The 23,360-nt window shown below is 48.4% G+C and overlaps 2 pseudogenes; one reads left to right on the top strand and one right to left on the bottom strand.

Annotated features, from left to right (window-relative positions):
- Positions 1-7,458: 7,458 nt before the first annotated feature.
- On the bottom strand, positions 7,459-8,556 carry LOC102874615 (annotated as a pseudogene).
- A 9,348-nt stretch (positions 8,557-17,904) lies between these two features.
- LOC102874223 overlaps positions 17,905-23,360 on the top strand; it is a 33,194-nt pseudogene continuing 27,738 nt past the window's right edge.

Genomic DNA, 23,360 nt, shown 5'->3' with positions numbered 1-23,360 from the left:
GACCATGGATGTTGACTATGAATCCAAATAAAATGAGGCTGTTGACAAGCTCACTCTTGTCCATGTATCACAAGGTCGCTTACTGGTCCCAGTGGTAAACCTTTCTGTTTTCCTGATACTGAGATGTAATAAAGATTCATAAAGTAAAACAAAGGGCCAGGACCAGCCAATACTTAAGGCACAGTTGTATAGCAGTTGAGTAATGCTGGTTAGCTGTGAAGGTGGCGTGTTGCAGTGCAGAGTGCTGGGCTGTTTCCTGTGGTCTCCTGGGGGCTCCTGTGTAAAGCTGCCTTGTCGTGCAGAAACAAATGGCTGTCCAGTTTATTAACATGCCTGACCACTGCACTTCCAGTCACCCGGGCCTTGCATATAAGTAACGGAGCATACAGTGAGCACATCTAGCTGGTGATAAATACAGTTTTTTCTTAACCCCACAAAAAGGTGGTAAATCCAATTGTCATCTATGAACTGAAAATATGGAAAAAAAAATGTTAAGGAAACAAATGGTTTGTAACTTTGTAAGTACTTATAACATGGTGTAGCTTTTTCGCTTATGAATATTCTGTACTATAATCATTATTCCTGTAGTTTAATTAAAATTTTTTCTTGGTGTTACCTTTTCTTAAAAAAAAAAAGTTACTAAAGCTCTGGTGGCCTAGTGGTAAGGAGCTGCACTACCAACCCAGGGAGACAAGCAGTTCAAGTCCACAGAAAAAGATGAGCAACCTCCTCTCATGAGATTTATAGCCTCTGAAAACCCACTGGAAGGTCAGCTATTGCTCAGCTCAGACTGGGCAGCATATAACAACAAACCATAGTGTAACAGAATATTTACCATGATCCAATGTGTCTCTCGGCAGTTACTATATCGAAAAATCTTTTAAAAACAAAGGACAAATACTGTCCAATGCCATTGTTATAAAAGGACTGACATGATATTAGTAGGAAACTAAGAAAAGAGAGGCTAAATAATGAACATGCATTGGGACAGATGAAGGGAACAACTGTTTAAAAGGAATATATGATTAGGCATTATTTGGACAACAGTCCAGAACAGGAGGTGCATAGGAAAGAGGAATGGGGGAGGGGTGGAAAGGAGAGGAGGACAGTTTGCAAAAGGGAGTAATTTTTTTTTTTTAGAGCATACTGGGGGTAGGTAGGGAGGAAAATGTGCAACAATGACTAAAAGAATCCAACTTTTCTGTAAACATTCATTACAATCACAATTAAAAATATTTCCAAAAAAATAAATTAAAAAAAAAAATCTCACTGCCATCTCATTGGCTCGGAAGCACAGAAGCCTCCGAGTGCGGTTGCAAAGCTTAACAGGAGCAAAGTGTCCACCTTCCTCCTGGGGAGCCAATGATGGATTCAAACTTGCTGCGGACTGTCACCACAGCTATGTACTCAATATCTGCTGACAATTAAGTACAAAATTCTGGAGAACTTCACAGTGGAGAGACCTGTCAGCTAACACCTTTTACGCACACTGTAAGGTCTACTACGTCCTGTACAAGAACAGACCCCCTCCCCAATCCCCCTGCCAGCATGCCCTCACAGACCTGCCAGAACGTCTAGCAGGAATCTAGCCAGGTGGAACCCCAAATGTGAGGGCCCCTCTTCCCAGTATGTGGCCTGTCCTCCTCCAGTCAAGAAGGGCAAGGTCAAGGATCTCTGTCAGCCGTTAAAAGGGATTAAGATGGCAAACATGCAGTGTGCGACCCAAGGTTTCTCCTGGATCGCACAAAACAAAGGAAAGGACGTTCTTTCGCGCATTTCTGCTACTGAGGACATTTTGGGGCAATTGATGAAACCTGCCTGGAACCCAGGAATTGATTAGAGCTAATACTGTAATTATTCTACTATCCTGATTGTGATGGGCATGAAGCACATGTGGAGAACAGGGTCACTGGTTCCAGGTGGTTCACACAGGAGTTCTGAGGGCTAGTTAGCATCACCACATTGTTGTTGTTGTTATGTGCCGTCGAGTCGCCTGTGACTCACAGCGACACTATGTACAACAGCCCTAAATCATGCTCTAACCTGTGGCAATCTCACTGTCTCCAACACATCTACCCTGATTATCCCAGTCACTCAATCAATCTCATTGAGGGTCGTCTTCTCTTGCACTTCTCCTCCGCCCTCCCAAGCATGACGTCCCTCTCCAAAGACTGGTCCCTCTTTCCCACATGTCCAAAGTATGTCAGACGAAGTTTCAGAATCCTTGCCTCCAAGGAGCAGCCTGGTTTAACCCTCTATAGGAAGAATTTGTTCATTTTCTTAGCAGTCCATGGTATATTCAACACTCTTCTTCAACACCACAGCTCAAAGGCATCAATTATCTTTATATCATCCCTAGTCATTGTCCAGCTCTCTGACACAAAGCAAGTGATTGCAAAGACCATGGCCTGTATAAGGAGAACTTTAGTCTCCAGAGTGGCATCATTGCTCTGCAGTACTTTGGAGAGGTCTCTAACATCAGACTTTCCCATCAAAATATGTCTTTTCATTTCCTGGCTGCTGGTGCCAAGAGTGTTGATTGTAGAGCCAAGTAAACTAAAACTGGTAACAATCTCAATCTCTTCACCATCCATCCTGATGCTGTCAATTGGCCCAGTGGTGAGAATCTTTGTTTTCTTGATATTGAGGCTCAATTCATGTTGAAGGTTGCAGTCCTTGACCTTCTGCAGCAAGCGCTTCAGTTCCTCCTCAGTTTCAGCAAGCAGGGTTGTATCATCTGCATAACGCAGATTGTTGAAGATACACCTCTCCTGGCCCACAGCATGATTTACCAGAGGCCAGAAGAATGAGACCCAGCCAATGAGAGTCACACAGATGATCCTGGGTAAGAACGGAGGGTGCTGGGGACCACGGACCCAGCTGAGAGTCACACAGACGATCCTGGGTAAGAATGGAGGGTGTTGGGGACCACCGACCCAGACAATGAGAGTCACAAAGATGGTCCTGTATAAGAACAGAGGGTGCTGGGGACCACCGACTCAGATGACGAGAGTCACCCAGATGGGCATGGATAAAACTGGAAGGAAAGGTAGAACAGAACTCAAGTTTCTAAGACAAACAAAGATGAGGGAAACTGGAGCAGTAGAGAGCAGAGGACTCTGAGATTATCACCCTGAGAGAGACAGTCTTTAAATCTAGAGCCAAGCCTGTTCCCCAACACTATCCCCTGGGGCAATGAAGAGAGAAGCACAAAACCACCACGTGTTATCCTGAAGACCAGGGCCTCATTAAAGGCCATCGCTGTGAGATCAAAGCCAACTGCTTCCCAACAGCCAGGAGGGCAGGGAAGGGGCAGGGAACTGGAGTAAGCAGGGAAAGGGGCCAGCAGAACACTTCAAGGAGCTGGTGGACACGTGTGACTGGGACGAACGTAACTAACAGCACTAAACAGTTAGTGCAGAAATTCTCAAAGAAACTTACTGTGTAAACTTTTACCAAAAAACTCTGGATTATTTTTAAAAATAAGTCGAAACTCTTAGCATTCATTTTATACATTTCCCTGACCTTTAACAATTTTTACATTTTAAAAAATTAATTACATTTTGGCAAACGGAGAAGGCGAGTCCATGGACAAAGGTCAGGTTTCTCCGCAAATAACATGGAGCTGAATGATTACACGGGATCCCTCACACTATGTGCAAAACGGACTCAAAATGGATCACACGTTTACAAACTGCAATTTCAAAAGCAAGGCGACCCAGCCAGCAGGCGGGCTTTCTCCACAAGGTGGGAGTCTGCGGCAGGGAGAGGTGGCCTTCCAAACACGTCCCACTTTGGGCACCTTTCCACAGCTCTGCAGTAAGGCAGCGTTACATTTCTCGTTAAAATTAACGATCCCGTTACAGATTGAAAACTAAATGCACTCAATTTACCCTGCTTAAATTCCTATGTGGTTTCATCTCCCGACTAGACCAAACTGATAAACGGTGTTTTCCCAATGACACTCCCCACACATCAACTCTACCAGAACCCTCTGACCAAAGAGCTGTGGATTAAATGAGGAGACATCATCATGAGATTTAACATCGTGTCATACGCCCACCAGCTGAGAGGCAAACAGCCTAGAGAGGGATGGGGAGACTCGGGTGCTGCACCAGAGGCGAGTACTTTCGGGGTTAAAGAGCTGTTCCACAAGAAGCCAAGACATGGTGCTTCTCCTACAGCCAGAAAGACCGTTCTGGGTGAGGCCCGTTCCTGCCACCTTTATCCATAATGGCATCCACATGGGAATCGTCCTTCCCACCCCAAGTTTTGGCTCTGACTGGTGCGACTTACGACATTTTCATATCCAGGAGCTGAAAATACTAACTCCAGGTACAAACATCTATCTTCCTAAACCTGAAGCACCCAGGCCGCCTGGGTTTACAGTTCGGGATTCCTCCTGGCTCTCCTCACCCTAAAAAGGAGTTGATCTGCTGGCAATTCAACAAACGAATGCTTAGTTAAAAACCACAGACCCAGGGGAGCTCTGGTGGCCTAGTGGCAAGGAACTGCAACTACAATCCCAGAGGCGCAAGGTTCGAACCCACCAGATGCTCTGCCGGGGAAGGAGGAACAATCTCCTCCTGTACCAGTCAGATCTGATTTGATGGTACATGCACACAAAAAAATAATAAAAAAATAAAATAAAAAACCCACAGATCCCCTACTTGGGCAGAAGGTTGTTGGGGAGTAAAAACCAACTCATAGCTGACCTTCCAGTGGCTTCTCAGGGGCAGTAAATCCCAAGGGAGTTGACTGCCCATCTTTCTCCCCTAAGGACAAAAAGTGTGAATTAAATCCTGGAGACTTCCCTGGGCAGAGAGAGTGAGGGTTAAAGGCACAGAGAACATAAATCAAGTAGAGAGAGCCCCAAAAGTATTTCTAAAAAAACAGACATTTCTAAGCTGAAACATGCATTTCCAAACTAGCTGCTTTCAAAAATGTTTACAAGTTCTGAAAATAGCTGTATTAATGCTGATAGAGTCCCCCAGCCATCTGAATTTGTCATAAAACAGAATGAAAAGGAAACTTTTAAAAATACTACCCTTTAACCATATGTCCCTCCTCAAACAAATTTAGTCAGCTACAATTTTGTTTTTACACTTGCACATGCTTCAAAATACAGTATGTCTTAAAATATACCAAGAAAAACATTAGAATAAATTAATAAGGGTGAGTGAACTGAATACCTTTCAATTCTGCATCAAGAAAAGTATACATTTAAATGATGTTAAGCTAGAAAATATTTTACAGTATATACTTTTACCACAATTTAAAAAGAAGACTGAAAAAAAAATCTCTTAAAATTTTTATTTATGTAAGATGTTACCAAATTGATTCAGGAAACTGGCAAATATTTTATGTATATTTTTGGCACAATAAAAACCTTTTTCAAAATATTACTCAGGCAAAAACATTAAACCTAGATCAATCCCATGAAGACAGTGAAAATATTACTGAAGACCACAGCCAACGATAACAACACGGCCTCCTGCTGACCACACCGCCACCCACCTCAATCCCAACACACACGATTCCAAACTCATTTCTCAAAATTCATTCATATCACGGTTCCACTAAGTATGAATGTTCTCAAGTCATTCACTGTGTACAAGAGACTGTTAACATTCTTAAGGCTGTTGACACACTAGGAGCTTCAAGAATATCTACCACAACAAACAACTTCTGACCTCTGACCTTTAAAAAAACATCTCCTAACTCTGTACTGGCTTGTTAACAGTGTTAACCATGAAATTGGCCTATTTTTTTAAAAAGACACAGTGGGATAGCAAGAACACTGAAATGAAATTAATATGAGTAGTCCAGGCACATTCACCAGCACCTAACCAAAGCTACCATCAAGATCCTCACTCAAATTCATGCCTGCGTATCCCTGGGACGTCACCGAATCAATCAGGTCGAAACCAGTCAACACCTTGGATAAAATACACAGACCCCCTGTAGTAATTGTTAGGTGCCGTCGACACACCGTGACCCTGTGAACAACAGATCTGAACCCTGTCCTATCCTGTGCCGTCCTCATTGTCTCTGACACCCCAAGCCCATCGCTGCAGTCACTGAGGCTAGTCACCTTGTTGAGGGTTTTCCTGTCGCCCATCCTCCAACCTTCCACGCGTGAACTGACTCACGAGTTACAGAGGCTGTAAATCATACTGGACACTGGCATCTTTCTCCTGCAGAGCCCCTGGTGGATTTGAACTGGTTGATTTTAGGTTGGCAGCACACCTTCTTACCCACTAGGCCACTGTTGTTGTTAGGTGTTGTCGAGTTGAGGACTACTCACAGTGGCACTATGAACAAACGATATGAACCCTGTTCTATCCTGCACCATCCTCACACTTCCTAACACAAGAGCCCACTACAGCAGTCACCATGTCAATCCACCTGGTTGAAGGTCGTCTTCTCTGTCAACCCTCCACCTTCCCAGAATCATGTCCTTCTCCAAGGAACAGTACTTCCTAGCAACATGTCCAAAGTACGTGAGGTGAAGCCTCTTCATTCTTGCCTCCAAAGAGCACTCCAGCTGCACCCTCTCTGAGACATATCTGCTTATTCTCCTGGCCGTCCATGGGATGTTCAGTGCTCTTCTCCAACACCACAGCTCAAGGGAGTCAATTCTTCTGTCATCCTTATTCACTGTCCAGGTTTTGAATGCGTAGCTTGTAATTGGAAAGACTATGGCCTGAAAAAAGACACACCTTGGTCTTCAAACTGATATCACTACTCCTCAATAATTTGGAAAGGTCCCTAACTGCAGACTTTCTCAGTGCAATGTGTCCCAGCGGCAATGTGTTATTTCCGACTGCTGGGACTAAGGGGCTGAACGTGGATCAAGCAAGACAAAGCTGTTGACAGTTTCAATCTCTTCTCCATCTATCATGATGTTGCCTATTGGTCCAGTGGTAGGAATCTTTGTTTTCTACCCCCCCTTAAATAGTTGTTCATTGGCAGTAGGTTGGAAAAGGTGATGGAGTTGGCAAACAGTGACACGACCACACACCAATATCACAAGGGCAGCAAGAGTGATGGGAAGGAGCAGCCTGAAGCCCCAGATGAGGCCCTTCTCTTTTTTTTTTTATCTTTATCCTGTAATACAGATAATTTATTACAATATAGAGAATCCATACACCTTTTTGAAAGGATATATCCTGATACAAAAATAGTAACAAAGTTACAAATTGGCCCTTCTCTTTTTTTAAAAAAAAGTTTTTATTTTATTTTTTTCTTTTGTGTGTGTCTGTACCGTCAAATCAGACCCGACAGGTACAGGAGGAGATTGCCCCCTCCTTTTCCCGCAGAGCATCTGGTGGATTCGAACCACATATCTCTGGGATTGCAGTGCAGCTTCTTGCCACTAGGCCACCAGAGCTCCCCGAGGCCCTTCTTCTCAACTGTTAAAGTCTAAGAGGGCAGCCTTAGAACACCTCCACTTACTCAGTAGGCACGATTAGAGACGAAGAGGGACTCGCTGGCTGCAGTCCCCGCGTGGCCGCTTGGGGTGTACTTTACTTGGCAGGCGAGGCTGTTGGCCCAGGCTCTCTTGAGATACTCTCCTCCTGGGCTGCCTTCAGATTCTCCTTCTTCCCACCCCAGGCCTTCAATGCAGAGGCCTGCAGGGCTCGGCCATAGGAGAAGGTCAGGGCCCATGGCTTCAGCAGGGGGCACTTGTTGATGGCACTGAGGTTGATGGATGCCTCCTCCTCACTCTGGCCTCCAGACAGGAAGGTGATCCCAGTAACAGCAGGGGGCCACTGTGCGGAGCAGTGCTGTAACAGTTACCATGGCAATCTCCTCATGAGAAAACTTCCGTGAGCAGGCGTGGCCGGGGGTTACCATGTTAGGCTTCAGCAAAGTGCCTTCCAAACAGATGAGGTGGTCACTCAGAGCCTTGCAGACAGCAGCCAGCACCTTCTCAGTTACATCCTGACAGCGCTTCAGGTCATGGTCACCATCAGGGAGGATCTCAGGCTCCACAATGGGCACAATCCCATTCTGCTGGCAGATGCTGGCATAACGGGCCAGCACGTTGGCATTTTCCATGATGGCAAGAGCTGAAGGGGTGTGCTCTCCAATCTTCAACATACAGCGCCACTTGGCAAAGCCAACTCCATCCTTCTTGTACTGGGCACAGCGCTCAGACAGCCCATCCAGCCCTTGGGTAGTGGTCTCGCCATTAGTCCCTGCCAGGGGTACCACGCCCTTGTCTACCTTGATGCCCACACCACCACCCTTGGATTTGATGACTTGGGGGAAGGGACGCTCATCATCCACCTTCTGGTAGAGGGTCTCATGGAAGAGGATGACACCCCCGATGCAGGGGTCCACGCAGTCGATGGCAGTCAGCAGTGGCTGGCAGTAGAAGTGGCAGTTCTCCTCAGTGTTCTCAGTTCCAATGGCCTGCAGGCACCTGGTAATGCTTCTGGTGGCCTCATCTGTGGCCAGGATGCCCTTGCATGGAGCAACGATGCGATGGGCGATGTCAGAGAGCTCCTTCTTCTGCTCCGGAGTCAGCGCTGGGTATGGGCTGGGCATGGTGTTCTCGGTGTGATTTCCTGGGCACTCACAGAGGAAGGGGCAGGCTCCGGGGCAGCGGTTGGTGGTGGGCTGTGGGCAGGAACGCTCCAGTCGTCACAGCTCCGGGTTCTGTGGCGCATTCGGAAGGCAGAATCTTTGTCTTCTTAACATTGAGATGCAGTCCATATCGAAGGCAAGGCTGCATTCCTTGATCTTCTGCAACAAGTGCTTTAAGTCCTCCTCAATTTCAACAAACAAGGTTGTATCATCTGCCTAATACAGGTTTTTACTGAGTCTCACTCCAATCCTGAAGCCACACTCTTTTTCATAGAGTCCAGTGTCTGGGATAATTTGCTCAGCATACAGACTGAATAGGTATGGAGAGAGAATACAACCTTGGCACGCTCCCTTCCCAATCCCAAAGCATGGAATGCTCCCCATTAGGGAAGACTAGGCCACTAGAGCTCTCTAACTGCTGTCACCATCTGTGAATTCTCCTAGGTGATAAATCTTAATTGGGCAGACTCTCGTCTTTCTCCCTTGGAGCATCTCGAGGATTTGAACTGCCGACCTTCCTATTAGCAAGCACTCAGGTCCAGCTCACAGAGACTGTACATACAATCTACCAGGACACACGGCACCACCCCTGCTGTGCTGGAGACTACAGCTGCAGCCACCGTGTCAGGCCACCTGCTAAGGGTCTTCATTTCCACTTTTCCAAACATGTTGTCCTTCTGCGGGATCTGGTCCCTGCCGACAATACATGAAGGCACAGAAGATGAAGGCTGTCATCCTCCCTTCTGAAGACTGCCCTGGCCACTCTTGTCCCAGACAGATGTGATTTTCTCTGGCAGTCCTGAAAGTGTCAATCCTCTCTGGCAATATCCGACTTTAAGAGCATCACAGTACTTCTGAGAGGCCCTTACAAAAACGCGGGTGCACACTGGCTCAGGTGGGTGACACGGTGAAAGAGTCCTTGACCTTTCTGGCCACATTCTCCTCACCCAAGGGCAGCAATGACAGCTGCACACAGTCAGGGACATCCACAGGTGCAGGCCGGCTCCCACAGTGGTTAGAGCAGTGCCTGACAGGAAGCAGGGCCGAAATGTCAGGAGATGTTAACAGACAGTAATTACAGAGCTGGGCCAGGGCACCTCAGTAATCGCCGCTTACACAGCCAGCTGACGCCAAGGAGACATCTGGACCCTCTTTGGTCACAGCCCTGGGCTCAGGCTGCGGTCAGGAGTAGATGGACAACTGGGAAGTCTAGGTGGACACACAACAGGGGCAGGAGGAGGGCATGGATGACGCGCACAGTTCAATCATCACCCGGTATCCAGCCAGTACCCAACACACCCAACACCTCAACACACGTGTGCTCGCTCACCTGGGAAAAGCACAAACAGCAGAACAGAAAGGAGAACGGACAAGCCACCTGCACTGCTGCCTCCTCACTGTGCAGAGGAAGCTGCTTACACACTTCCTGCAGGGGCTCAACCCCCTGGCACTGCCCTTTCCTGTGTCCTCTCCCAGGTCCACCTCAGGGTCCCCTTAAGCACCCCACTGTGCATGCATGGCCTGTGCGCCCACACAGGGACCTCTTCCACCTGTGTCACCGGACTGAGAAATACACACCCTTCCTCACAACCCTGACTCTGTGACAAACGCTGGCAGTGCCTCCCTTGCCCTCCCACCAGCTTGGTTCAAGCAGGCTTTCAGAATGTGCCATGACCTGGGGCTGGGGCTGGAGAGTGAGGACCGAGGTGCAGAATGGGAGCCCACCGGAGCCACTCAGCACCCATCAAGCTGTCCAACATCAACATGTGTTAAGAGGCAACTGCAAGGCCCACAACCTGGTCAGACCCCCTGCAGTCGTCAAAGTCACAGCTGCAACACGTCAATTCTAGCATTTCAAAGAGGTCTTGTAGCAGATTTACTCAAGACAAGTCATTCTTTGATTTCTTGGCTGTAACCTCCATGGGCATTGGCTGTGGATCCAAGTAAAATGAAAACCTTGACAATGAACTGAGGTGAGTAAACTGCAGTGCTGGGAAGAATACGACTATACCACGAAGGCCAGAGGAACAGGCAAGCCTGTCTAGGCAAGGACGAAGAGGCCTCACCTCCTGCACTATGGGCACGTTCTCTGGACAAGAAGACATGCTCGGTCAAGTACAGGGTCAGGGACAACGACACAGAGCCTCAAAGAGATGGGCTGGCGTGGCAGCTTCAACAACGGGCTTAACTGCAGAGAGCGGGGCACCCAGGCCCAGGCAGTGCTAGGTTCTGATGCATGTGAGTCAACATGCTGGAACAATCTGATGGCACTGAAGACCACACCCCCCAGAATGGTGCCCTGTGCCTGTCCGACTCACCGACAGTCAACATACACCCTCTCACCAGGGCCTGAGGGCAAGAGAGGGAAGCAGGAAGTCAGAGGACATGTGACTGGAGAGGTGACTGGGCAGAAGTGAAGGCCACCAGGCCTGCTCGCCCACTGGGCCTGCTTGTCCCCTGGAGTGTCTAGAACAGGAAATGGTGAGGGTTGAGGGGGTTGCTCCTTGCTGTTATTCAGTTTTACAATGTCACTCAGCAGGGTAAAATGCCTCTTACCCCAAAGAGCTCCAACCAAAATGAGAGATTCATGCTGCTTTGGGTAAAACACTTGAAGGTTACATTAGTTAGCATTTCCTTTGGTGTAAATTCACTCACATGAGAAGAATTCCATTTGTGTACTATTTCTTTACAGCAGCTCCGCTGCTCCTAAATTATCTACAGCAGCTTAGACATCAAGCATTAACACCGAGGAGGGGGTCAAGCCTGGATGCACACGGGCTGCCCCTGCACTCTGGGAACCTCCAGCCTTGAGCCACGGTCCCTCTCTCCCCCTCCCCTGACCCTGTCCAGGACTGACCGTTATTTTATGGACCACCCCTAGGACTGGGTTTGGGGCTCTTATACCTGTGGTGCCACTGCCTAACCCACACCTCCTCTTCAAACTCAATCTGCCCAAATGGCAGCAACTGCAGTCAAAGCCACAGCAGCCACCAGGGCATTGTCCCCTGCACAGGAGGCAGTGCACAGCACAGACAGATGTGAAGCAAATCTTACAGTTGTGTGGGAAAAGCCACAAACTAGCGCCAGGAAGGCTCAGGTGAGACACCTCTGCCCCATTCCCCACCCGAGGGTACAAAGGGGGCAAGCGCCTACTTCAAAGCTTAGTGGGGTGCTGCCCTCCATCCCTAGAGCATCCACAGCAGGTTTCTCCAAAGATGAGTGCCAACTACCGTCTGCTCCGACCTCCAATGAGGGCCCAGCTCTTCCACATCCAGGCACTCCGCGACCCCAACTCCTTGGGTATCCCACTGCCCTCTTCCCCCAAGCTTCCATTCAGACTGGAAAAAATAAAGAAGGGCTAGCCCATCCTCTGCCCCTACAGAAGTGTGTCCACGAAGGCAAGGCATCTAGGACACAGTCCAAGAAGGGGACCCTAAGCAGGGCAGGAGAAGAGGCACCAAGTACAGCATGCCAAGCAACACCGGTCTCAGCAGTGGTGCTGCGGAAAGGGAGACCACATGTCGCCCAGGTGAGTGAGGACACACAAGCACAAGCCCACCACAGGGGGCCAACTCGGCTGCAGAGCTGCCTCCATCCAGGGTCACAGGCTGTACATCTTAGCAGGAGGAGAATGCCCGATCTTTCTCCCCCGAACAACTGGTAGATTACAAGAGCTAACCTTTCAGTCTGGCTGTGAACACACTGTGCCATTTGTAGTGTGCTACCCAGTCGAATATGACACCCAGACACTATGTATCCAAAGCCTGCCCTATCCCGTGCCATCCTCACAATCTGACACACTCGAGCCCACTGCTGCTTCACTGTACTGAATGTCTTCCTTCTCTTTTGTTTCCCGAGTATGATGTCTATCTCCAATGAAAAACCTCTCCTAGCAACATGCCAAATGTGAGACAATGACGCTTCATCGTCTATGCCACTGCTGCTGCTGTTGTCATGTGTCACTGAGTCGAGTCACCTGTGACTCATAGAAACCCTATGTACAATAGCCCTATACCCTGCTCTATCCTGTGCCAATCTTACTATATACCCACATTACCCCAGTTGCTTAATCAATCCATCTCATCCAGGGTCTTCCTCTCCTGCGCTGTCCCTCCACCCTCCCAAGAATGATGTCCCTCTCCAAGAACTAGCCCCACTTTGTAACATGTCCAAAGTATGTCAAACAAAGTTTCAGATCCTTGCCTCCAAGGAGCAGCCTGGTCTCACACTCTCCAGGACAAACCTGTTTGTTCTCCTAGCAGTCCATGGTATATTCAATACTCTTCTCCATCACCACAGCTCAAAGACATCCATTCTCCTTCTATCATCCCTGGTCACTGTGCAGCTTTCTGATGCATAGCAAGTGATCACAAAGGCCATGGCCTGAATCAGGCGCACCTTCATCTCCAGACGGACATAATTGCTGTTCAGTACTTTGGAGAGGTCTCTGACAGCATATTTTCCCAGTGCAATTTGTCTTCTAATTTCCTGGCTGCTGGTACCAAGACTGTTCATTGTGGAGCTAAGCAAACTGAAGCTGTTAACAATCTCAATCTCTTCACCATCTATCATGATGTTGCCAATCAGCCCAGTGGTGAGAATCTCTGTCTTCTCGATGTTGAGCTTCAATCCAAACTGAAGGCTGCATTCCTTGACCCTCTGCGGCAAGCGTTTCAGGTCCTCCTCAGTTTCAGCAAGCAGGCTTGTGTCATCTACATAATGCAGATTGTTGATGAGTCTTCCTCCAATCCTGACGCCACATTTCTCTTCATAGAGTCCAGTCTCCAGATAATCTGCTCTGCATATACACTGGAAAGGTATGGAGATAGGAGACATCACTGGCATACACCGCTTCCATTTTGAACCATGCAGTGTTTCCTTGCTCTTCTCATGACTGTCTCCTGGTCCAAGCAAGTATGGGTTTCACATAAGCACAATCAAGTGTTATGAGATTCCCACTCTTCTCAGAGTTAGCCATAACTTGTTGTGAACCACACTGTCAAATGCCGTTGCATAGTCAATGAAACACAGATAGACATACCTCTCGTACTCTCTTGCTTACAGCCAAGATCCACCTGACATTAGCTATAATATCCCTAGTACCACCAATATAAACTTTTCTCACCAAAAAAAAAGTATTTGCAATGAATAAATTGTTGATTGTACAAAATTCTGTCTCCAGCTTCATTTCTTTCTCCAAGTTCATATTTTCCAACTGCTGATCCTTCTTCTCTGTTCCCAACTTTTCCATTCTAGTTACCCATTATTATTATTATTAATGTATCTTGCACATTCAATCAATCTCTGACTGCAAAAGTTGGTAGAAATCTTGTATTTCTTCCTCTTTGTCTCTGGTAGCCGGTGCGTATATCTGAATGATAGTGGTATTCACTGGACTTCCTTGTATGCATATGGATATTATCCTGTCACTCACAACACTGCATTTCAAAATGGATCTAGACATGACTTTAATTATGAAGGTGACCCCATTTCCCTTACCTTTTCATCTTCAGCACAGTAGATCATTTTTGCCTGACTCAGTATGTGCCCCATGTCAGTCCGTCTCAACCCACCAATACCCAGTATGCCAATATTTATGCATTCCATTTCATTCGTAACAAGATCCCATTTTCCTACATTCATGGTTCTTACATCCCATGTTCCAATAACTATTATCTATGCCACTAAAGGATACTTTAATTTTTTTAAAATTTATTATTCATTTCAATGAAAATTTACAGAGATTTGGATTTCCATTCATTCTTTGCTGCACTTTTCTCCCCTCCCAAACCTCCCCCCTCTCTTGGAAAAGTAAAAGAAAAATTCTTTCATTGTTTTACAATCCCTGCCCCCAGGTCCACTCCACTATGCAGCCTTCGCTCTGGACTCCTGTCATGACAAAAATACCCAATCACATATCCCTTTTAAACCGTTTTCTCCCTCATCTGTTTCAATGCAGTATACATTACTAACCCATCTCTTTCAGTCTCCCTGCAACCCCGAGATCAGTCCTGTTTTACAACAGTGGCACCATGCAGTATTTGTCCTTTTGTGATTGAGATATTTCACTCAGCATAATGTCCTCCAGGCTCACCCATTTTGAATAATATTGCATGAGTTCCTTGTTTTTCAATGCAGCGTAGTATTCCACTATGTAAATACACCACAGCTTCTCTATCCAATCATTTGTTGATGGGCACTTAGGTTGTTTCCAACTCCTTGCTATTGTGAACAAAGCTGCGATAAACATGAGTGTGCATATATCTGCTTGGATGTCAGTTATGGTCTCTTTGGGGTATATTCCCAGTAGTGGAATTGCTGGTTCAAATGGTATCTCTATTTGCAACTTTTTGAGAAAGCGCCATACTGCCTTCCACAGTGCTTGCACCATTTTACACTCCCACCAACAGTGAATAAGGGTTCCAGCTTCTCTACAACCTCGCCAGCATTTGCTGCTTGCTGTTCCGTTGAATTCTGCTATTCTGACTGGGGTGAGATGATATAGCTGTTTTGATAGGATACCTTAAAATATTGTTAAACTAACAGAAAGTATAAACTGTCCCCAAGCCCAGCCCGTTATCTGCAGTCTGTCCTTAAAGAAAAAGAGTGGCATGTGGGGTCAAGAATCCTCACCATCATCTTGGCCTGGCATGTCCACTTGTGCTGGCTCATGAACCCTCCCTTCTGCCCCATCCCAATCTCTGCTATCTCCGTCACTGCTCACCTAGAAAAAAATCATCTCGGGGGAAATGCCACGCAAGCACCCCACACACATTTGGCCATCAGAAACGCCCTGCAGTTGGCCTAAGTATGTGCTGCTGGTCATTTTTAAAATGATCTTCAGCAGGACTTTGCCTGCAGAGGAAGACGAAAGATGGCTGACCCGAGAAGAGCTCCCTGCTTCACAGTGTGCCTTCCGATAAACTTGGTGTGAGTCCTTGTTCTACTGCATTTATTACTTTTTCAACCTTGAGCAGGTCTGTTCCCCACTCTGGAAGCCCCTTCTCCATTTGTGGAAGGAAAAAGTAATAATACCTACTTCGAGTTACAATTAGACCACTTGACAGAGAGAAAGAGGGCAATGATGGCAGTGTTAGAGCCAGAATTGCTGTTCCTGGCCCCCAGTAAGTCACAAGACCTGAACCGCAGAAGAGCTTTTGGGGAGGAGAGCCATCCGGCCCCTATAGAGAGCCACCTGGCAGGGGACAGCTGCTCAGCCCCTGGGGAGAGCCGTCTGGACCCTGGGGAGAGCCGTCTGGACCCTGGGGAGAGCCTGGGAGAGAACCACCTGGTATGTATGAGGAACTTTATTTAAGCCACTTTCCCCCACCTCCTCCTTCAGGACACCTGTAAGTATCACCTGCAAAACCCTTTTCTTCATATCTCACAAGTTTGTTCTCTCTGGATTTGCTCCCTTTCTTGTACGTAACCTGAACGCTGAGTCTTGTTCCAGAACCTGAACCCTGAGCCCAGTTCCAGAGACAAAAGGGAAATATAACTGCCAGCTAAGGAAGTGAAGGTAGATGGAGCCTCAAAGCTCAGGCAGCCCGTCCCACTGGACTCACCCACACAAACACCGTGCAGTCCAGAGGGCAGAAAACATCATGAAAATATCTCCTAACTGAACAAGAAGACACGCAGCTTCAACTCAAGTAAAGCAGTAAAGTATTTAAGTGGGGTCCCCTTCCCCTGTATCTCAATGCCCCTGTTCAGCATGAAGAAGCCAGGGAGTCTGTGCCCCTATTCCCAAATGAGAAAGCTACAAATGAAAAAAACAATCTCTTTATTAAAAAAAAAACAATAAAAACCCCAACATAAAAATATTAACCACCAATGGACTACGCAAACCATTACCCTGTCTTTTCTGGTCCCCACCAGATCAATCTCATTTCCTTTACTCCTCTACCCAACAAATTGTGCAACCCTGTGATTTCATCCCTACCTATCTTCACCCTTTTGCTCCCATCCCTTATCCCCCATTGGATCCCCATGTTTTTTACAATTTAAAAAAAAATGGAAGGAAAGCGGAAAATCAATCTCGGTCTTCCAGGTGCAGTTCACCCTGCACACCATGATCCTCAGCTGTAGCTGGCAGGCTGTGCATGCCCCTCGCTGCTCTTGTGTTGGCTGGAGAAATCTGCACACAGGTCCCCTCACTGTACCTCACCAGCACCACACAGAGGCCCTCCCTCAGGCTCCAGTGCCCTGCACACAGGTCCCTGACTGTACTGTCCTGTACACACATCGCACTGGCACCGTGCATTCACAGACTAAGGCTCGCCCTCCCGTTCTATCTTTCCCACAGTACGTGCTTGCTTTGTGGCTCGGTCACATGTGAGCTGTGACATGTTATGCCCACCACACCTCAAACTTTTCATGATATTGGTGCATGCTCATCTGACTTCACAAAGCACAAACGCCTTTCAGACCACTGGAAAACCCATGGTTTCTTCTGATTCACTTCATTTCAGTATTGGATTTACTGCAGTGGTCTGGGCGAGGATATGCAGTGTTTTTGATGTCTGCCAGGCAAACATCCCACCCACAGGGCCCTGGGGGAGTGCTCCCAGCCAGTCCTCCCTCCTCATGTCCTCAGCTTGGACAAATGTGCTGCTGTGTCTCCTCATGCATCAGGAAGGTAGCATGTGCCTCTCATCCCCTGGAGAACAACTCCAACCCAGTGGCAGCCGAGACCTCTCACTTCACAGTGCCCTATCTGGTCACACAGCAGGGGCCAGTAGCAAAGGAAAGGACTCCAGGCCCGCCCAGACCACTGCTCCTAGGATAGAAGTGACTTCACTTGGCGTCATTTTAAGGGGAAAGTGTATCAGAGAAAGTGTAAAATGACACCTTGGGCTTCATTTTTAAGTTAAAAACGAAAGGTAAAGTCTCGCCTACAGAGGCCGTCCTCCTGTGCACACCAGAAGCACAGAGTGGTCTCCCTCTCACTCCCTGCCTACCCCTACCCCTCACAAGCCCCTCACTCCTTCCAAGCACCCTTAAGCGGCCAATGATGTTTTCCATCTCAAAGTCACTCCCAAATTTCTATTAATAACATTTCTGCACAAAATCAAATTCAAGTTCACTGTCCTGACAGAGGTGTTGATCCGGGCCCTGCCTGCAGAGTGCTCACTGAGGCCTGTGTCCCTCAGTCCTTTAGCTTGGTTCCCAAGCCCTGCCATCAGCTCTGGGACTGGACCCAAAGCCAGGGTGGCACCCAAGCCATGGTAGTACCCAAGCCAGGGCAGCACCCAAGCCAGGGCAGCACCCAAGCCAGGGCAGCACTCAAACCAGGGCAGCATCCAAGCCATGGCAGCACCCAAGTCAGGGCAGCCCATCACAGCCAAGACATCACCCACATCAGCACTAACTGTGTGCTCAGAAATGGGCATCAAAACCAAAGTGAAACCAGCCAGTCATCATCGGAGCTCTGCCAAGGCCAGCCAGATGGCTGAGCGCAGCCTGCCAGATGGGCCCACATGGCCAGGAGCCGCCGGACACCACGTGGCTGGTGACCAGGCACTGCTCCAGCTGCACCTGCCCCGTCACTCGGGAGGGGCAGGGGACACTGACAAGCTGAGCCCCAGCACACCTGAGATGAAGCTACCTGAGGCCAAGACAGCAGGGCAGCGCTTCCTCCAACAGCGAGCAGGAAAGTATCCAGGTCAAGAATGAGGCCAGCTCTGAGGGAAGAGTGCCACTGTCTTTCAAAGAAGGTGTCTCCAGCTTACCAACTTCTGCACCTGGGACATTCACTGTCTACACAGAGCCCCGTCAGGCCTACACAGAGACCTATGAGGGTGACCACGTGTCACCATGGATGATAAGGGACAGAGACATGCATCTAGACCTTAAAAGGCAGCCACATGTCCCCATGGATGACTGATGGCTGTCATTCACTCATGGTGGTGTCAGAATTGCGTCACTGCTCTGCTGGGATTCTGAGGGTATACGTCACCCAGGGGGGCATGTCCATCTCTCCTGATGGAACCACCATGGTGGGCTCTGGGTTGCCTACTCCCTACAGACTATGACGACAGAGGGCTGCGCATGCGTCATGGCAACGGTGGAGTGGCCTCCGGCGGCAGGAGGCACAGCAGTCTGACAAAGAGGCGCCACAGAGTGACCGTGAGTGTCCACCCTCCTCTGCAGCTCATGGAGAAGACAGGCAGACATGGGATGTGGCTCGCCCCACCATTTTCTGAGCCACGTCATGAGACACAGTTAAGTGAGATTTAACAACTATGCCTTCAGCTCACATTAACCTTTGAAGTGAAATGCTCCAAGAATCCTGAGAGTCCCACTTCCAAAAACCCCCGAATTTCTGAGCATCGCGAACCACCCCATCCTAGCAGGATCCGTGCAACAAGCACAGCCCCAGCCCCGCGCAGCCCCGCAGTCCGACCACTCGTCCTGGTGTGCCGTGGGTGTGCAGGGCAGTGCTGCTTGAAGGCACAGTGATGTCACCATCTGTACAGGACAACCCTGAATGCCCCACGTGTGACCCTGAGAACATGACCCCAATTTGAACAGCTCAGAGTGAGCGAGACTCACACTGTGGCACCACCACACGCCAGTCCTGAAATCCTGGTGGTGATCACAGCATCCTGCAGTGTGACGGTGACTGCACTGAGGGAAGCTCTTTGGGTCCATTTACTTAGGAGATGCTAGGTCACTGGAGTGGCACTGGCTAGAAACAAGGGTGGGTTTCCAGAGCATCGGGCATCCAGAACACTCTGAGGGAGCCCCAATGCTAGGAACTCTGTTCCCTGACCCCAGTGACTCAAAATCGATGGTCCTGCATAACTCCTCACACCACACTGAAGCATCTGCTGCCCCTTCCATGAACAGGGAGAGGAAGTGTCATCTGTTCTGTTCCTTAAGCTCTGGGCCCAGGCACCTCCTGCCACACAGCCAACCCCACTGCCATCCAGTCCCCTCCAACTCTACGGAACAGAACAGAACTGCCTGAGGGCTTCCAAGGCTGTGATCCTTCTGGATGCAGCACCTCACGGCTCCCCCACAGAGAGCCCTGGCAGTTTCGAACCACTGACTTCTGGTCAGCAGGCACATACATGGAGATGTTCTGAACACATGGTGAATGCGCTGGATATTGATGTCACCCAGCCCAGCCCTCCTCACGGCTGTCAGGAGTGAATGACAGTAAAGGCCAGAGTCCTCACCATCAGAATGGACAGAAATACTAAGAGCATATCTGCACAATTAACACTTTGGGGACTGCTTCTGCATCATTGCCTAACACAGAATTTTCAGGAAGTTGGCATTCCATCATCTGACAGAATTTTTCTTTTTAGTTGACACAAAATGATCTTTATTTCAGGATATAAGAAGAAATTCATACATTTGCACTTTTAACCTTCCTATCTGTATATAGTAGATCAACATCATTTAATGTCACAACCCTAAGAAAAAAATGTGTGCTGAAATGAGTGAGCTTGGGATTAGAATTCTGATCTCTGGATTCTTTAATTCCACATACCATCATTAGATACTTCTGCAGGTACTATTAAAGTATTGAAAATAAACCCCAAGGTTCAGTAGTTTGGATTTGATACACCTTCTAAACAAGCTCTCAGGCTCCTGGATACTCTGGAAACAGAATGTTGACACATAACAAGGGTGATACTGAGCTCTGTTCACCGCCCCCCCCCGCCCCCATCCAGCAGATCTAAGTAGATGTCCCTTTGCATGAGACAGAGGCAATCCAATCCTTGGCTAATCCAGAAGTGGGGTGACGAACCTGGAGTCACCTCTGCTGAGCACAGCAGCAAATTCAGGTGAGTCAGTGAGACACTGTCACAGCTCTCCCCACATGATTTCTCCTGGCTCACAGTGCGGGTCCCCCAGAGGGTACAAAATGCTGGAGGCGCCTTGGAAGACAAAAAGGACACTCTACTCCCCAAAATGAGCCACTGGAAGCCTCACGACGCCCAGTTCTGTCTGACACACACGGAGCCACCACCAGCTGATAACAAGCAACTGTACACTTCTGTTTGGTTTTGCGTAGCAATGCCTCTCGGCTTTCCCTGTTCCCTGTGATCACCGTTCCTCACACACCCCCCTGAGGAGGTGCCTGCTGGAGTGCTTTACGGGAGGGATGTGGAGCAGGAGATGACAGCGGGCCGCTAGGCATGAGTGGTCCGAGAGGCAAGGTGTTACAGGCATCCTGCGCCTCCCATGGGACACACGGCAGCTCCAGAAACACCACCACAAAACGCAGATGTAGTCAAACAAGGAGATAAACACAGGGCCAACAGACCACACACAGGCGCTCCTCGGCCCGCAGCCCATCAGCGGTTTGCACACACTCGGCTGGTGAGCGTACATCTTCCTCAGAGTGAACTGTTCTTACACAGTATCAGACTCTTCTTTATTTTTAACAATTCAAAGTCCCACCAAACACCAGGGCCTGCAGCTTTTAGACAGGCTCCAGAATTCACTTCCAACGTGCAGACAACTGCATTCTTTTTAATAAAGGTGGGGGGGAGAGAATAATAACGGAGACACTCTAAATGTCCATTTTCAAAATGTTCTCTACAAATTTCTTTCTAAAGTAATTTTTCATTCATTATTAAAATGTCACCTTTACCTTTCGTGGGCAGAGAAAGGTTATTTTCTCCAAAACACAGTCTGCTGGGCAGCTTTCTGCTGGCAGCCACTTCGGCAGCAAAGGTCAGCAAATCTGGACGGCTTATGTTTATGGAAGGCGCGCTGGTGGCCCAGGACTTAAACACCAGGCTGTTACCCAAAAGGTCAGTGTTTGCCGCCCATCAGCTGCTCTGTGGGAGGAAAATACACTCTGCCCTGCAGGGTTGCTGTGAGTTCAAATCCACCCACGCCGGCAAGTGTTTGTAGGTTGTCTTTTTAGACAACTCATCTTCTAAGCTACAAAATTTTCATAGTGCTTTGCCACAAGATAACCAGCTAACCAAGTCCTGTCAATATTTTCATGAGTACACTCTAGCTCATCGCAAAATACTGTCAAGATTTACTCCCTTATAAAGGTCTCAGGTCGAGCTCTTCTACACTTCTGGCTTCAAGTCCTTGTGAGAACGGCTCCATGCATAATGCAGTGAGTAAATCCACACGCTGGGCGCATTCTGCCTCCCTCGCCGGAAGCAGCTGTGCGCGGGCAGCGAGTGTGCGCAGGCACTGAGTGTACGCGGGTACCGCGTATGCACGACTGTGCATTCCTACTACACAGGAGCTGCTCCATCACCACTTACAAAACACTGCCACAGCACAGCACTGGTCATTAAAGAAACGACTCCTTTCTGAGGAACGTATAGGCTCTGGAAGTTTCTTCAGTGACTAAAATAAAAGCGTATTCTACCAGAATTCAGCAAAAAGTTGAAGATGAAACATGTTAGAAAAGGAGGGGTTTCCATCTGACCCCATACCATGGCAGAGTCTAAGGACACAGCCCTTCCCATTTCCTACACTTAACCTCTTCCCATCCCCCACACTAATCCCCTTCCCACCCCCACACTTACCCCCTTCCCATTCCCTGTACTAGTCCCCCCTTCCCACGCCCACACGAACCCCCTTCCTATTCCCTACACTAGGCCCCCCTTCCCATCCCCCACACTAAGCCCCTCCCTGTCCCCCGTACTTACCCCCTTCCCATTCCCTATACTAGTCCCCCCTTCCCATCCCCCCCACACTTACCCCTTTCCTGTCCCCCACACTAACCCCATCCTCATCCCCCACACTAACCCCCTTCCCATCACCTACGCTCACTCCAGTGATCACGCAACAGTTTCTGCTGGTAAAGTCCTTATTAACTTGTTGCCACACTGTCCTCAGTGCATCATCTCAGGCTTCTCCTGTCCCTGTCCCAGGCACAGGGACCTCTGAGTGACATGACGGATGTTGCAGATGACACAATGAGTGCTGGCGGGAATTCTCTGAATCCCAGCCTGTGGTCCCAGGTTTTCATTTAAACCCAGGGCACAGTGCCTGGTCAGGAGGGGCTCCACAGTTCACTTCCAGGCTGCTTCCATTTGCTCTCATTCCGACAACTCCAGTTTTCTTTCCCAACAACCTGTCCATTTTATAAGAGCCATCTTAACTAATTAACTAAAATTAGACAAAAGAATGCCTCAATGTGCTGAAGGACACTTCCCAGCTGCTGTGAGAGACCACCACCTCTGCAGGAAATCAAAACAACAAGCTACCATCTCATGCGACAACCACACTTCACCAAGACCGTAAACAACAAATGCTGGCCGTGTGTGGAAGGATTGGACTCTCAGACGCTGCTTGTGGGAATGTAAAACAGTGCAGCCACTACCACTACGGAAAGCAGGCTGGCACTGCCTGAGAATGCTGGGAAAAGGGGCACCATTCAGTCCAGCAATCCCACTACGAAGGACAGCTGGCAGGAGAATCAGCATCATGCCATTACAGAAATTCAGATTCGTGAAATACTGCACGACGCAGATGAATCTAGAACAAATTATGCTGAGTGCCAAAGTCAACTACAAAAGGATAGTAATGGTATAAGACACTATTATAAAAAGCTAAGGACCAGTTTATACATGGCTAGAATTGTTCTGGGATGGTTAACAGACATGGGAATGGAGGGAAAGAGAAGTCAAACATGAATTCAGTTAAGTGAAGGGAAGTGCAATATACAATAAGAGACACTGTAATTACTTAATCAAAGATTAATGTTATAAAAATTTGTTGGGGCGGGCTGCCCTCAGACCCCTACCCGGGACGAGCCGTCGCGGCCCTCTGCC

This window comes from Elephantulus edwardii, unplaced genomic scaffold (genome assembly GCF_000299155.1).
Source record: "Elephantulus edwardii isolate Elephantulus edwardi_28Jun2011 unplaced genomic scaffold, EleEdw1.0 scaffold00129, whole genome shotgun sequence".
NCBI classification, from domain to species: Eukaryota; Metazoa; Chordata; class Mammalia; order Macroscelidea; family Macroscelididae; genus Elephantulus; species Elephantulus edwardii.
The sequence above is the reverse complement of the archived record's forward strand: the minus strand, read 5'-3'. Positions and strand labels throughout refer to the sequence as shown.